The 16,692-nt window shown below is 42.6% G+C and overlaps 1 pseudogene; it reads right to left on the bottom strand.

Moving 5' to 3' along the window:
- Positions 1-1,033: 1,033 nt before the first annotated feature.
- LOC149243190 (CBL-interacting serine/threonine-protein kinase 20-like) overlaps positions 1,034-16,692 on the bottom strand; it is a 31,664-nt pseudogene continuing 16,005 nt past the window's right edge.

Genomic DNA, 16,692 nt, shown 5'->3' with positions numbered 1-16,692 from the left:
ACAAGAAACAGACTAAACATAGCACTAGAACTAAAGGTTATCAGCCAGTATTATATATATTATATATGTGTTTGTTTGTGTCATTGGCAGATATACTTAAATTATCAGCTTGGTATGTTTAAGTCTTTGAAGAGAATACAATAGCAGACTATTAAGATGACAGAGGATTCACATTATCAGCTTCTAACAGCAGCCAGCCTGATTTTGGATATGGACTATGACTAGGACTGTTGACAATGAAAGAGATAAAAATAATAAAATCCATTCTTGTCGAGCAAGAGTTACAACAGGCATTTGAGTACTAAAAGCATGCTTGGTTACTAGTAGATGCTTCATATATATATTCAATAATAACAATTCATTTTCTTTAGCATTCAGACGCTTCATATATATTCAACAATAACAACACAAAGCTTGTTCGTCAATAGACCTATTACTCGCGGAAGTTCTCAATGACAACAACATATTTTTTGGACAAACAGAATGCTTGCTTATTGAGGCATTAAAATCAAAATACTGTAAAAAGTTTTCTTCAAAGCCTGTCAATGTTTCCAGCATTGAAGAAGATTGGACTATGTAAATGAAACAAGTTCAGCTCAATTAGGCACCTATGCCAGAGACTGCTTCATATGAATGAATACGACAATGTTAACAAAGAATCATCATCATGTTCAAATTCAGACAGAATAGACAGATTATGGAAGGATCCAGCAATCTACCACTGAAACAGAAACATCTGAAAATGACTTTTTGTGGATACCAAGACTCCAATACATGTAAAATTGATTTTCACCGGCAAACATTTTGGCGAGGTGCCAGATGCAACAAGGCTAACAACATTGGCACAAGGCCTCGTGTTCTGTATTAAACATTAACAAAAATTACAGAAAATTCATATCCTTGCCATTGCATAATCGAAAAATATAACGATTTAAAGCAATCGGCCTAAAAATTGCCGAGTACAATGATATAGCCCAAGGCCTTCCATGGGGCTGGGCTATTTGCCCCTCCTTTCGTTGCGGGATTGAATTCTCTATAACATGAGCTGCTGCTTGAAATTATGAATGAAATTTTCAGCCATTGCATTCAGTTTGTCCATGGATAGGCCATCTGGGTTTGTGCCATCTTTAGTCCTAACACAGTTGGTCATATCTTCATTATGAGGAACTTCCAAGACGTTGGATGCGGCCGTGGCCACTTTAGATTTGTTCATTCCCACATGAGAAAAGCTTTGGGTTGGCTCAACCAGAGAAGAAAAATCATGGGTTTTTCTTGAAAACTGAGGCGGAAATGGAGGATCAATTGGAGGAGAAAATTGATGGGTTTTTCTCAGAAACTCTGGAGGATTTGAAGACTCAAGCTGGGGAGACAAACGATGGGTTTTTGGTGAAAAAACGGGTGGGTTTGGAGCCTTACCCTTAGGAAATTTATGTTTTTTCGGCCTTGAAGGCTCAACCGGTGGAGGCCTAAATTGCAGCTCCTTTTCTTCTTCAAAATTCTGTCCATGTTTATCAAATGTAGTCCTACGCATATTGCCAGCTTTCTTCTTATTATTATTGCCATTGGTGGGACCTCTGCTAGAGGTGACTGCAATAGTCCCAATGACCAGATTTAATTTGTATAATTTTGATTAAGGATTTATTTTATTTTGGTTAATTTATTGACTAGGTTTAGTTTGGATGATTGAATTATTATAATATTTATTATTTTGAACCAAAATACAATTCTTCAATTTAACATTTCTATCGGCCTTTATTTGCACCTTTTGGGGCAATTGCTAGTATAAAGTATAGTGATCACTAGTGTGCTTAATTATCAAGCATTGCTTTATGTTTTAAAATGAGTTAATTTAGATATGTTGGAACTCCATCAACCGTTTGAATTCTCTTTTAATTCACAGCCACTTAATATAAAGTATATCGATCACTAGTGTACTTAATTATCAACCATTGCTTTATGTTTTAAAATGAGTTAATTTAGATATGTTGGAACTCCATCAACCACTAGTGTACTTAATTGTCCACCATTCCTTTATGATTTAAAATGAATTATTTTGGACACTTCTGAAATTTCATAATCACTAATTACTTAATTGTCTACTATTGTTTTAGAGTCTAAAATGACACTTTGAAACTTCATTTTTTATTACACCGTTTTGTATAGGTCATATACAAAACAAAATAGGGCTATAAAGAATAGTTCAATGTATATATTGTAAAAATTTGGAAGTTTAAAATAGTTGTATCTAAATGTGACATATCATTAAAGTTGAGGGTTAAATACTTCTCCACCATTACCATGTTTAAAGAGTGATATTCTTGATAATTAAAGTATTGAATTATGAGAATTTTTAATTATATTTGTTGATACCTATTTTTTGGATTAGGTAAATCCATGTAAATATTGTGAATAGGAAAATAAAGAGAGAATTGGAAGACGAAGAGACATTGGGAGATGATACCCAATAGTCTCCCTCACCATGTATATATTCATGTTCCATCTTAATGCAAAACACAATACAAATCGTGGAGTTACCTCCTAGTTTGACATGGTATCAGAGCTAGCCCCATTTTTTGCATTTCCTTCCCTATAACTCCTGTAGAACTCTGCCAAAATTCCCTATTTCCTCTGCTCTCTGCCATATTCTCTATAAGATTGCTTCATAGATGTTGATTGCTTGCAAATCCAAATATTTGGGCATTGGTTTTAGATGAGTGTTTCTCTGTATTTTCGATGAGAGTTTCTCTGTTTTTTCCAACTCATGTTCGCTGCTCCTTCTCCATGAAAACTAGTCAACGTCTTTGTCAAGCTCACTCCTAATCAAGGCACCATCTTCAATATTTTTTAAGTTGAGCTTATGTCACATTTTTGCGCTCTTATACATTTATCAAACTCTCTGTTGAGCATGGAATCCCCCCGAGGCATGTTTTGGGGCTCAAAGCCCAAGGTTTGACCCAATATTGTTGTAAAGACTCCGCGAATTACGGGCATGGAGCGTGAAATGTATGATAGAGTCACAGGTTTGTCCGCCTGTTGTGGCCAGCAACAACCCCCCCCTTCTTATTTAGTGTTATTCCTAATACTAAATAAGTGGGGACCCTAAATTTAATTAGTGCTTGTATTTCCTTTTTAATAAAACTTACCATCATAAACTTAGGAAAATACCCTTGAAAAATAAAATAAAAACCTAAGTTTTATGATAAAGTAGAATTATGCCTTAGGAAATATCGCATCGCAAAAAGGATAACGAGATACCTCCTTATAAACAAGAGTATAATATTGCGAGATCGCGATGCGAAACTACACAAAAAGAAAACATTTATCGCATCGCATGTCTAAAGAATGACTTACACTGAAAAACTCTAAAGACTGCCGATATGCGATGGCGCATATCGCAAATCGCATTTCGCAGAAAACAGATTAACAAAAATTGTCATATGCCACGCTCCTGCGATATTGCGATATTGCGATAGAGCAGTAAAGCGATAATGCAATAATGCGATAAAGGGACATAGCGATATAGCGAGCAAGCAATAAAGCGATGTTGTGATTATGCGATGTTCGCAAAATCGCTTCGTCGCAGATCTTTCGGGCTCATTGTTCAAAAAAGTGTTTTCCATAAACCGAGACCTAGTTATGCGCTTTAATGCTAATTAATGAGTTAGTTGCCAGTCATTAATGGAATATGGTTTTGTGCTTATCGAAAAGTCATTTCACGTAAGGTGGTGTATTTTATATGTCTTCGGCATTTAAGACTTTCCCGTCACCTTTCCTTATCATTATTCTCACTTCACTTGTAAATTGCAGGAACGGAGAACAGAGAACGATACAAAGCAGTACGCAAGATACTATGGGAAAGAAAGGCAAAGCCCCGAGCTCTGAAGAGAAAGAAATGGCGCCCTTGTATACAGACACCGCCTGTAACATAGACGCTGGTATTGCTACTTGGGAAGGCATGTATAATCTACTTGAGGAAGAGAATCCGAGAGTAATGGAGGTTGAGGCTATTGCAGGCTCACATAGTTCTTCTGAGGCATCCATTACAGAGCTAGCTTGTTTGTTCTTACACAGGATAGCGGCGAGGCCCAAAATTCTTCCATACACGGACATGATTAAATGGATACTGGACAGCGCTGATATCAGAAACAGACAGTTTAAAACTCAGGGTCAAGAGCCTACGAAATCATTATTTTTACAAAATTTGAGCTTTATATTTGCTAAAAGAAAACGCGCAAAAGGCAAAAAATCGCACCAGGGAAGCCCAGATCAAGAAACGGAGGCAATTTCCGATGTGCTGAGCAAAACCTCTTGAAAGGGAAAACCTCTAATTGCTCAGTCACCTGTAAGCCCAAAAATTTGTAAAAAGAACGCTAGGGGTAAAAAGTAAAACTCGAACCCTAAAACCAGTGGTATTTGTCATAAATATCTTCAAAATGGTATGTATTTAAGTACAGCAACTGTAGACAGAAGGCTCAAGAAAAGGCAGAATCAATCCTAAGGTTAACCAAGTTGAATTGGGATTATTACTGGGCATACTTGGTAAAACCACACAGCCAGTGCATGACTTTCAAGTGTATCACCAATTCTGCCGAGAAGATGGCGCCAACTCTTGCCGATTCTCTTTTCTCAGCACAGCTAGAATTGGAAGTCGGCCAGATGACTCTTCTCAAACAAATGCTGAACGCGTGCGATTTCAAGGAACAGATACAGAAATAATTAGTTAGTAGTTTTAATTTTAGTTTCAGTTTTAGTTTTAATTTTGCTTTATTTTTGCCTGAAATGAGGACGGTCATTTAAACCGCATCCTACATTTTTGTAATAAGTTATTTTTAGATTTAGTTAGTAGTATTTAAACCCTTCTCATGCATTTAGAGAAGGGTCCTGAAATTTATCAAAAACTTATCCCCAGAACATGCACTTTTGTACCCTCTGAGGAGGTTTTGATGAATGAATGGAACAGGATTTATTGATATCTGCATTTAATATCTGCTACTGATGTTGCACTTTTGTACTCTTGGTGGATGTTGGATTAAGAAGAGATAAATCATTATTGCTTGAATCACATGAGTAGAACTAGTTATAAATGGTACTTTTATCTCTTAACTATTTCTACCTTTGTGTTAAAAGTGATATTCATGTTCAGTTGTTTATATATTGATGCGTGAATGCTTGAGTTATCATTTGGCACTTTTGTACGGTGATAGCTATTTATTTATGCTTAATGTATGAGTAGCTTATTATGCGATATGCCTTTCACAACTGTTTCATCTAACTTTTTATATGAAGTGGTTCATCTTTATTGAATTCTTTTCTCATAACAGTTGAATGATCTTTATTACCAATTGTTATCTAAAATCATTTTAGATCACATAACAGAAGGATTACACCCTGGGTTAGTGTAGATTTAGATATTTCTGCTTATTAGAATACAATTTGCATGTTATTATATTAGAGTTAGAATTAGAGCATCTCACTTAGGAACTTTTAGAAAGGGAAATATCAATTCTTCACACACACACATATAAATTGGGAAACTAGTCCCATATCCCCAGTCAGACCCACTATACCAAATGGAAAAGGAGCTGCTAACCAAGGTCTGGACCAGGTGGGTATCCCCCTTGTTGTAGACCTGATTTTCAGGGCTTCAACACCGCCCTAGTCTTGTAATGTAATGTCGGCCTACCCATGGTCCGCAGACCATGGGATTGTATAAATAGAGTGAGGCTCTAAGTGTAAAAGAAAAAACGAAGGAAGGAAGTAGAAGCGAAGAGCAAGAGTCTAAGTGTCTAAGTGTGTCTTGGGTCATAGAGTAGGAGAAGGCTCTGCAGCTGAGTGCGCAGAGGCCTAGTAGTCCGCAGCTGAGTGCGCAGAGGCCTAGTAGTCCACAGCTGAGTGCGTGGACCCCTACAGCTGAGTGCATAGGGCGGAGTCGAGTCTGTAACTGAAGAAGAGATTAATAAAGAAAGGTTTTGTTACCAATTCATGTATATGTTCTTGGATTAATGCATGGTTAATGTAAATCACAAATATACTGTTTATTTACTGCACGCACATGTATGAATGGTTTATATTGCTAAGTATAACTTAACGCATACAAATAAGCTAAGTTAATCAACTAACAGTGGGATACTAGTAAAGACTTGGGAATTAACAGCGTTCGAGCCTCGAGTAGGGTTGCGCGAAGGGAGCATCTCAGGCTGCAAGGTGCGGGTAAGTGCACGTAGTGACGTGCGCGCAGGGTTGAACCGTGGACTACTTGAACTCATCAGACATCTCCAGGGTGCGGAAACCTAGTTCTAGCACCCTCCCATACTACTTCGAGTGAGACCTCAGTCCGTGCTCCACGGACTGTTGTCGAAAGGGTCAGTAGTACTGAGATTTGTTTGGCTAAATCACCTCTGAACCTGGGTCAAGCCCCAACAAGCCAACAAATGGTTCTGTTGTTGGGACCAGGATCTGCATAAGAGATGTCTGATGTCATGTCACTGGAATCCGACAAAGAAAGAAATTGAAGGGTGGTTGGACAGAAAAATTCACGAGTTCACGGCGCAGGAAAACAGGAATCCGCGAGTATTAAAGGAACAATGGTTAGAGCGCTACTTATATATGGAAATCCATGAAATTTTCTTTGCATCCTTCCCCTTTGAGTTGTACGAGTGGATCGCGAAGCTAGCAAACAGTCAGGGAAGGTGTAGGCTCGACAAACCTATTGTGTGGAATCCAAAGTTGGTGCGTAGACTAGAAGCATCGGAAGATAAGATCGCACGCGTTGTGGACCATTGGCTCGATCGAATTATAGGAGGGTTTATCACCGAATTTGCGGTGGACACATCAGTGAGCTACAGTGAGGCAAAACGATGCTTCCTCAAAGAACCGCGAGGTAAGTACATTAAATCTTTGAACACTTGGATTAAAATGCTACTATGTGAAAAGCAAGCTATGTGAATAAATTGATGTTTGGGGCTACGCGAAGTGGGAGGATCTATAGAAACAAAGGTAGGGCAGAGATAGAAACTAGCCCCTTGATTTCACCTCGGTGAGAAAGCGAGGAAGAGCTTGTGAAGGTTTCACCAAGGAGTGCGATCAGTCTGATAAGGCGGCGAATTCCGCGCATACCACCTCCACCTACACCACCACCAGTTTCACCATCTTCACCCCCATCTTCGCCCACACCACCTCCGCCATCACCACGGTTCAATATGGCGAGCGCAATAAAGTTGTTGGTATTCAAAGGAGTAAGGAACGAAGATCCTGACCAATTTTGGTTCATGGTAAAGGCTGTATGGGAAGCACAAGGAGTCACGGATGATAATATCAAGAAGGAAACACTGGTTAGCATCTTGCAGGATAGTGCACTGACGTGGTACATCAAGCATTCCAATGAAAATCCAAATGCAGGGATCGCAGATATCCAAGCTGCGCTAAACAGGGAATTTAGCAAACCAAAATCAGAAACACAATCAATTATCAGGTTTAAGGAAATCGATTGCTTCCAAGCGACACCCCCTGGGAGCTGGATCAGAGACTGAAGGGTATGATTCGCAAAGCCAACATGACCTTGACTTATGGGTAGCACCGCGCATGGTTTGTAGCGTCACTAACGCCGCATCTAAGGACCATGCTGCCACAGTAGAAGCTATCCACTCAGGTCGAAGCTTTAGAGATTGCAATGAGACTGCATGAGACCCCAATACAAGATCGTAGCCTGAGAGTCCAATAGATCCATGCACAGTTGAAAAACCTGTGTCTGGAGATGTAGAGTTTGAAACAGGACAGGACAACTCGCCCAGAGGCGCGCGAGGAGGTATGGTGCATAAAGTGAAAAGGCCAGGGACATGACAAGGACCATTGTCCAGTCTTCATGAATTACTTAGCAGGAGGAGGGCCGATGCCATTGAGACCAGAGGCACAAGCAGGACTGAGTGCGGTGCCTGCATTATGGTGCGCGATTTGTTAGATAGGAGGGAAGTGTGCTACAAATAACTGCCACCTATTACAGAAGTATACGCAGACGTCCCAGCAGTTGTTCTGTAATTTCTGTAGATCAGTAGGCCATGATGAGTGCACCTGTAGAAGTTATGAACTGATGATGGATCAGACTCCTACCTACAGAGTTCAGACCAAAACAGGAGCCCTCGATCAAAACACGGGGATGGCGCGCACTAGATTACAGGGGCACGGACAAGGTCGAGGTGGAATGGGACCGGGAAGGGGTTGTGGACAGCTAATCTATTACAATTCCGGAGGGCCAGGGCATTATGCCCGCAATTGTACAAATCCGACAAGAGCCTCATGTTTATATTGTACCCAATTTGATCATGAGATTGAGGACCGCCCCACACTGATAGCGAGGTTGCGTGATAAAGGAACACTGCAACCTCCCCCGAATCAGAACCTACAAATGATGAGGTCTGAGTCATGCAAAGAGGACCTGAATGTAAACATCATGCTCCAAAGCAGTATCACAACAGGAGATGACAAGGGCAAGTAGCCCAAAGAGAGTGCTTGGGTTCGCAAGGCTCCAACAAAGGAACCAGAGTTCGATTTGGAGCGTGCGAAGGAGACATTCATGGAAGCTAAGAAGAGCTTCACGAAGGCCTCCACTTTAGGTAGTAAAGACAAACTAGAACCAGAGATGGACCCGTCAATGCTTACTACCTTTCTGGAGACATGCATGAAGTTGTTGCGTGACAACAAGGCTATGAAGGGACTGCAAGAACTCATCACTAGATGTGTTAGATCAGGGGAATCGCGCATGGTCTTGAAGCTTGGGAAGCACACAACGCGAACAGGAAGGGAGATGAGATTGACTGCGCAAATTGGGGAATATGAAATGGATCAAGTGATTTTGGACCTAGGATCGGAAGCGAACGTTCTGCCCAAGTAGACATGGGAACGCATGGGCAGGCCCGCGTTGCAATGGTCTCCTATTCAATTGAGAATGGCGAACCAGCAAAAGATCCTACCGATGGGAAGATTGAGGGGAATAATGGTAGATATCGAAGGTGTGAGCGCGCTTGCAGATTTTGAAGTGATAGAGATTGTTGATGACAGCAATCCTTATCTCGCGCTACTAGGAATAGATTGGGCCACTGATATGAATGCAGTGATAAATCTAAAGAAGCACAAAATGATTTTTGAGAAAAATTCACTACGCGTAGTGGTACCTTTAGACCCTGCAGAAGGATCGCGCTACACAGAGCCAGTGCGCGACGACGATCTAGACTGTATCTACAAGATAACTGCTCCGGAACATGATTGGGTGAATCCTATAGCCGATGACAGGATTTCATGGGAGAGTGAAATCTCCTGAACATCAGATTCGGAGGAGGAAATAGAACAATGGTAGAACTGGTTACACAAGGTAACCACCCTCAATTGCAACATGATGGTAAGATCACTGCGTTGCGTGACCACAGAAGTAAGGGATCTACCTATGTATGACGGGTTGACAGTGGTGGATGATTTCCTGAATAAATTTGAAAGAGAGGTGCCAGAACAACAGCGGTTCGATGCTCTGAAATGGGTACTGCGTGCTACGCCCACAAGGTGGTGGGGTACGCACCAACGGAATTTTAAGGACTGGTGGGGATGCAAAAGGATGATGCGCCTACGATTTGGGAAATCACAGATATAGATAACAGACAAGTATGATGGATAGGATGATCCACGTACACACCTCGCGAGATGGACCAAGGTCTACGAGGAAGAGCCACAACTTGAATGGGTGCATTTGTTCTGTCATTCCCTAAATGTCATACCCATGAATTGGTATACTGAGACGGAGCTCCGCCATGGCACGAGCGAATGGGATATCTTGTGCGAAGGATTCCTGTTAACCTTCACGTTTGAAGATTGTTGGTGGGATACTATTGATGATGTGCTACAAGCAGTAAAAGCAGCTATCTTCAAAATACCCTAGGAGCCAATGGAAGTGCTTCAGCTAGAATTGGCAACACAGCTGAGCTACACGCTGGAGTGTTACAATGTAAATATTCAGGAGGATGATGAGGATCCATAGAAAATTAACATCCCAGAAACTGAAGGTTGTCGCGAGGTTCAAGGACCATTGATTGAAGACCCTAACATCACCGCGCCGCTAAAAATGAAGCAGGTAAACATTGGTACGAAGGTTGAACCAAAGTATGCAATGCTCGGTGGCTATTAGGATTGTGCCACGGTGGATAAGGTCGCTGAGTTACTCCGCGAGTACCAAGGCTTCTTCCCGACCAAAATTACAGACTTAAAAGGGATTGTTGGCAACTTGGGGATGATGAAGATCACCCTAAAACCTGACGTGAAGCCGGTTAAACAGAGGCCTTACCGCTTGAATCCGAAGTATAAGAAAAAGGTCCGCGTAGAACCAGATAAAATGCTCGCAGCCGGAATTATTGAGCCAGTGGAAGAATCTGACTGGGTGAGCCCTATGGTGGTGTAGGAGAAAAAGTAGAAGGGAAAAATACGAATATGCGTGGACCTCAGGAAGCTGAATGACGCCTGTGTACACGACCCATTCCCGACATCGTTCACAGATGAAGTATTGGAAAATATTGGCGGATAAGAAGCGTACTCATTCACAAATGGGTTCTCAGGGTACCACCAAATCCAAATCGCGCCAGAAGATAGGAGCAAGATGACCTTCGCAACGAAATGGGGCTGCTTTCAATACACCATTATGCTGTTTGGATTGAAGAACACGTCAGCCATACTTTCGTGCATTGTTGTTGCCACATTCAAAGACTACATCCACAAGTTCCTGGAGGTCTATCTAGATGACTGGACTGTCTTCAGATTGGTTAAGCACCACGTAGCAAGCTTATTCTTGATGTTGGATACTTTCCAACAACACCAGGTTGCGCTGAACCTCAAGAAGTGCACATTCCTCCTTCCCTTTGGAAACTTGTTGGGACATGTGGTCTGCAAACAGGGACTGATGGTGGACCCTGCGAAGATTGTAGTGATTCTAAATTTGGAAGCACCACAAAGTGTTAAACAGCTGCGTGCTACCTTGGGACACACAGGGTACTACAGGAAGTTCATAAAAAGCTATGCCCAAATCACCGCGCCGATGGAGAAACTATTGAAAAAAGATGTCACATTCTGCTGGAATGATGATTGCATGAAGAGCCTGGATGTCCTAAAGGGGAAGTTGGCCTCCACTCCAATCCTGGTCTTCCCAAAATGGGATGTGGAGTTTCATGTCCATGTTGATGCGTCGTGTATCACGCTGGGAGCAGTGCTCACACAAGAGGGCGGAGAAGAAGTCGTAGATTGTCCAAAGCCAAGAAGAACTATTCCACAACCGAGTGCGAGGGGTTGGCGATGGTGTACGCACTCCAAAAATACCGGCACTATTTGCTAGGAGGACATTTCAAGATGTATACAGACTATTCCACGCTAAAGTACTTGGTCAATAAGCCTATGTTGGGGGGGCGCATATGTAGGTGGCTCTTATTGTTCCTGTTAGCTTTGCTGTGCAAAAGAATAAAAAATGGATTCAAACACTCTCAAAGGCTGCAATTACACTTATAATGGTGCCAAAGGATCCATGGTTGCTGTTGAAATCCTCAAATTATGGCTAAAAGCTTTCCACCAATAAAAAAATTGCAAGGGGAAAGCCCTTGGGAGGGCGGAAATACACTATCGGGAGGCGGAAATACCCCAAAAACCATGTAAAAATCAAAAGCGCAGGCTTAAGGATCCGCATTAATCTTAGCCGTTGGATCTGGCCGATCAACGGTCCAGATCGCGTCGGCATATCGCAAGTGGGGGGAGGCAGTGGCAGCGACATGATACATCGCCGATGAGCGATCGCCGATATCGCTATCAGCGTATCGCAATGGAGGTTTACCAAAGGGGCTTTATTATTGTGCGATGAGCGATCGCCGATATCGCTATCGGCGTTTCCAATGGAGAATGGCCTTTCGTATATATATGAGCGATCGCCAATGGGCCGGACCCGACGGCAGTATTAATCCCTTTTGATAGATGTTGGGGTCCACAGTATTATCGCATCGGCAATATCAAAGAAATCGGGGCTTTTATGTTTTGCGATTTGTGATCGCCGATATCGCTATCGGCGTATCGCTATCGACAATTACAAAGGGGCGAGGCCTTTACCATGAGTTATGTTGCGATGCGATGGGCCGGACCTGACGGCAATACAGCACTCCATTGCATAATATTTCAAATCCGCGCCCGTCGCTTTTTCGTTGTTTTTTATGTATTTTCTTTGTATAAAGAAAATACAAAGGAGGCCTGGTGGGTGCCGATAGCGACGAGGGTTTGGACCCAATGGCATTATGAATGATTTCTCATAAATTTTCAGGTCCGCACTAAGGCCTTTTCAATGATTTTGGGCGCATTTTCGTTATATAACGAAATATAAGGAAATATAAAGGAAGCCTTGGAGGATGTCAATAGCGATGAAGCCTGGACCCGATGGGGTCCGGGAAGTAAAATATATATGTTTTTAAGTCTGCCAAAGCAAATTTCCCATGTCTTGCAGCAGTTGTATGTGTTTTCAAATATAAAGGAAACCGCCAACCTTATCGGACCGCTTTTGCTCAGCAAGTGGTTTTCGTACAAGCGAGCCCGATGCAATAGAACTATGCCACGCGTCCTCTGTACGTTTCCAAAATAGCCGTTCTATCGGGACTTAAAGGACAGTCAGGAAAGGGCTTCCAATATTCACCTCAACCATTCGATTTCTTGAGCACAGATCAATGATTGACGGACACGTTTTAAAGCCAAAGATGAAACAGTGATGGTGGGAATGAGTAGTGTGGCAGCGTTTCACTGTTTTAAAGCCAAACAGTCATGACTGAGCCGTTCAATGATTCAGCAGCTGCATTTAATCAGCAGTATGGCTGAGGAGGAAGCAGGACACCATTTATCAGATCAATGCATTCAATGGTTATGGTTCCATTGGTCTTTCACGCCACTTGCTCAAAGGAGGACTGCAGAGCAACAGAGGGGTCAAATCCATTTACAGCATAGCCAGATTGGTATCAGAGGCCCATTCCTGAATGTAAATGTGGTTGGTGACCATTTATGGGCTCCTCCACGCATAGCTAACAGAGAGATTGTGTAATGAGACACCATATATACTGAAAAAAGAGATGTAGTGAGGTTGATGAGTGTTAGATGAAAGTTACCTTGCTGTAAGGTTCAACTTCTGGAGATTGTAACTACCTTGTAACCTGCAGCATCTGGTCTTCATTTCCAGCTAATACAAGCTTCTTTTGCTGTTAATTGCTCACTTTCCACTTCTCTTTCTTGTTCCAGGCTGTGCCTGTTTGCATTGATTCATGTTCTGTTAATGTTTAGCATTAGAGGGGCTATCATCCCACCTCTGTGTTAGGATTTAGCTGTATCATTGAATGTGCATGCAAGTTTCTGTTTTTCTAATACCAGAGAGCTGTCATCCTGTCTGGGTATTAGATAATAGATTTACAGACCTCCTAACTGGTTGCAGCCGGCCATCACAGGGTCCTGTGCATCTGCTGGTGTGGTCAGTTTTCTCCATTATCACCTTATCCTCAAACTGTGAGTAATTGGTGGTTAAAAGCCTTGTAGTCTGGGGGTTTTCACCCATGTCTAGGGTCAATCATAGTAGAAGTGGTTATCTGGCTTGAATATGCAACATTTGTTTCATTCATCCACCATTTATCCAACTATTTTGTTGAATTTGTAATGTTCCCGAGCATCACCGATATGCAACCTAGGTGAGTTTCTTGGGGTGATAACAGTTCCAAGAATATAACTTTGAGGTCGTGCTCAAACTTGGATGCCTGAACGCGGGACCGGATCACTTGTCGCATATTGAGATGGGCGAGGAACCTAGTAGTTTAGAGGAAGGATTACCTGACGCACATCTCTTTGTGGTGCGCGCCACGGACGGGCACTTCGAAGATATAATCCACTTTCTAACAATAGGGATTGCGCCGAAGGAATACTCCGTCCAACATAAGAAAGAATTGGTGGTGCGTGCGGTGGATTTTTCTGTCATCGCGGGGCACCTATACAAAATGGGAAATGATGAGATATTGCGAAGATACGTACATGAATTTGAACGAAGTCAGATCCTCGCAGAAGCACATGGGGGCACTGCAGGAGGACACTATGCAGGACGAGTGACTGCACAAAAGATTCTTCGCGCAGGGTTGTGGTGGCCAATCCTTCACCAGGATTCAAAAGCACACTATAAGGCCTGTGATATATGTCAAAGGACCGGAAAACCATGGCGGAGGGACAAGATGCTGTTGAATCCACAAATCACACTACAATTGTTCGAGAAATGGGAAATTGACTTCGTGGGACCTATCAAACCTCAAGGAAAAACGGGCGTGTGCTACATCATCACCACGACGGAGTACCTGACACGATGGGAGGAAGCGCAGCTAGTCAAAGACTGCACGGCTGCTATGGATGCGAAGTTTTTGTTTGAAAACGTGTTGACCCGATTTGGCTATCCGAAAATCTTAATGAGTGATCGCAGAACACATTTCCTGAACGAAACCATCAACGCACTCACAGAAGAGTTCTAGGTGTATCATCAGAAAATTACACCTTATCACCCACAAGCCAATGGGACTGTAGAAGCATTCAACAAAATACTGGAGACTGCACTGACCAAAGTGTGCAATGCGCAATGAAGCGATTGGGACATGTGTGTACCTGCAGTGCTATGGGCTTACAGGACAACGTGTAAGAAACTGATTGGACAAACACCTTTCTGGTTAGTTTATGGCATGGAAGTTGTCATGCCAATGGAATATATCGTAACTAGTCTGCGCATAGTAGTGCTCATAGGGATGATGGACCGCAAAGCTCTAGAGGAAAGGCTCGTGCAATTGGAAGAAATTGAGGAGGAACAGTTCTTGGCTGGATTTCATCAGCAGGTACAAAAGCAGCATGAAAAGGCCTAGCACGACCGCCATATCAAGTTGTGTACCTTCAAGGAAAATGACTTAGTGTTGTTGTACGACAGTAAGTTTGAAAAATTTCTGGGAAAATTCAGAATGCATTGGCTGGGACCATACGTGGTTAAGAAGGTCACAGATGGAGGCATGTTCTAGCTAGTCAACCTAAACAGAGAACCCTTCCCAAGCAAAGTGAATGGAAGCCGCTTGAAGCCCTACACGGGTGGGCCGACTATCTGACTAGCCGACAGAGGCACAGTCTTCGTGCTCTGAGGAGCAAAACAAAGGCACGGGACTATAAACATATGCAGCAGATACTGGTACACATGTATGGAAACAATTTAGGCACGAAGGTCTCAAAATAACGGATGCAGCAGATACAACAAGCAGCAGCTCAGTGCGTTGCGGATCTCAGCACAGTTCGAGAACAGTTGGAGGGACTCCACGCCAAGATCACCGTGCTGACCGAGTGACTTGAGGGCGAGTCACGATGTTTGTGTTGGGGGCCTATTGGGCATGGAATCCCCCCGAGGCATGTTTTGGGGCTCAAAGCCCAAGTTTTGACCCAATATTATTGTAAAGACTCCACAAATTATGGGCGTGGAGCGCGAAATGTATGATAGAGTCACAGGGTTGTCTGCCCTAGTCTTGTAATGTAATGTCGGCCTACCCATGGTCCACAGACCATGGGATTGTATAAATAGAGCGAGGCTCTAAGTGTAAAAGAAAAAAAAATGAAGGAAGTAGAAGCGAAGAGCAAGAGTCTAAGTGTCTAAGTGTGTCTTGGGTCATAGAGTAGGAGAAGGCTCTGCAGCTGAGTGTGCAGAGGCCTAGTAGTCTGCAGCTGAGTGCGCAGACCCCTGCAGCTGAGTGCGTAGAGCGAAGTTGAGTCTGTAACTGAAGAAGAGATTAATAAACAAAGGTTTTGTTACCAATTCGTGTATCTGTTCTTGGATTAATGCATGGTTAATGTAAATCAAAAATATATTGTTTATTTACTGCGTGCACATGTATGAATGGTTTATATCTCTAAGTATAACTTAACGCATACAAATAAGCTAATTTAATCAACTAACAGTGGGATACTAGTAAAGACTTGGGTAATAAAAATGTTCGGCCCCCGAGTAGGGATGCGCGAAGGCAGCATCTCAGGCTGCAAGGTACGGGTAAGTGCGCGGAGGGTCGAACCACGGACTACTTGAACTCATCAGACATCTTTAGGGTGAGGAAACCTAGTTCTAGCGCCCTCCCATACTACTTCGGGTGAGACCTCAGTCCGCGCTTCACGGACTGTTGCCAAAAGGGCCAGTAGTACCGGGATTTGTTTGGCTAAATCACCTCTGAACCTGGGTCAAGCCCCAACAAGCCAACACTCTCTCTGCACATTGGCAACGGTTTCCAAATTCGAGCCCTTTTCAATTTTGGAGTTTCATTGCTCTCTGTCGTGGTTACAGACCCGCAGCTACAGGTAATTTTTCACGAGCTTTGAGGCACTCATTCTTACAACAGTATTTCATTTCTACATAATGAGAAACGTAGATATGGAGTGGAAAATTTTACCGGAGGAATGCAGATAGATTCGACGCACTATATGTAGAGGACTCAACCAATTGTTACTCCTATGTTGAATTGAGTATGGTATACCAGCAACTGAAGGTTAATATAAATTGAAGACCATGAGCGTAACGTGGTGTAGTGGTCATGTTGACTAGTATGTTCATATCACATGTTGGTTGAATGTGTTGGATGAGTTGGATGCACTATTCAT

Source organism: Pinus tabuliformis, chromosome 8, assembly GCF_031772625.1.
Source record: "Pinus tabuliformis cultivar Carrire ecotype Pingquan chromosome 8, CPIR1, whole genome shotgun sequence".
Taxonomy (NCBI): domain Eukaryota; kingdom Viridiplantae; phylum Streptophyta; class Pinopsida; order Pinales; family Pinaceae; genus Pinus; species Pinus tabuliformis.
This window is presented reverse-complemented; position numbering and strand designations above follow the sequence as displayed.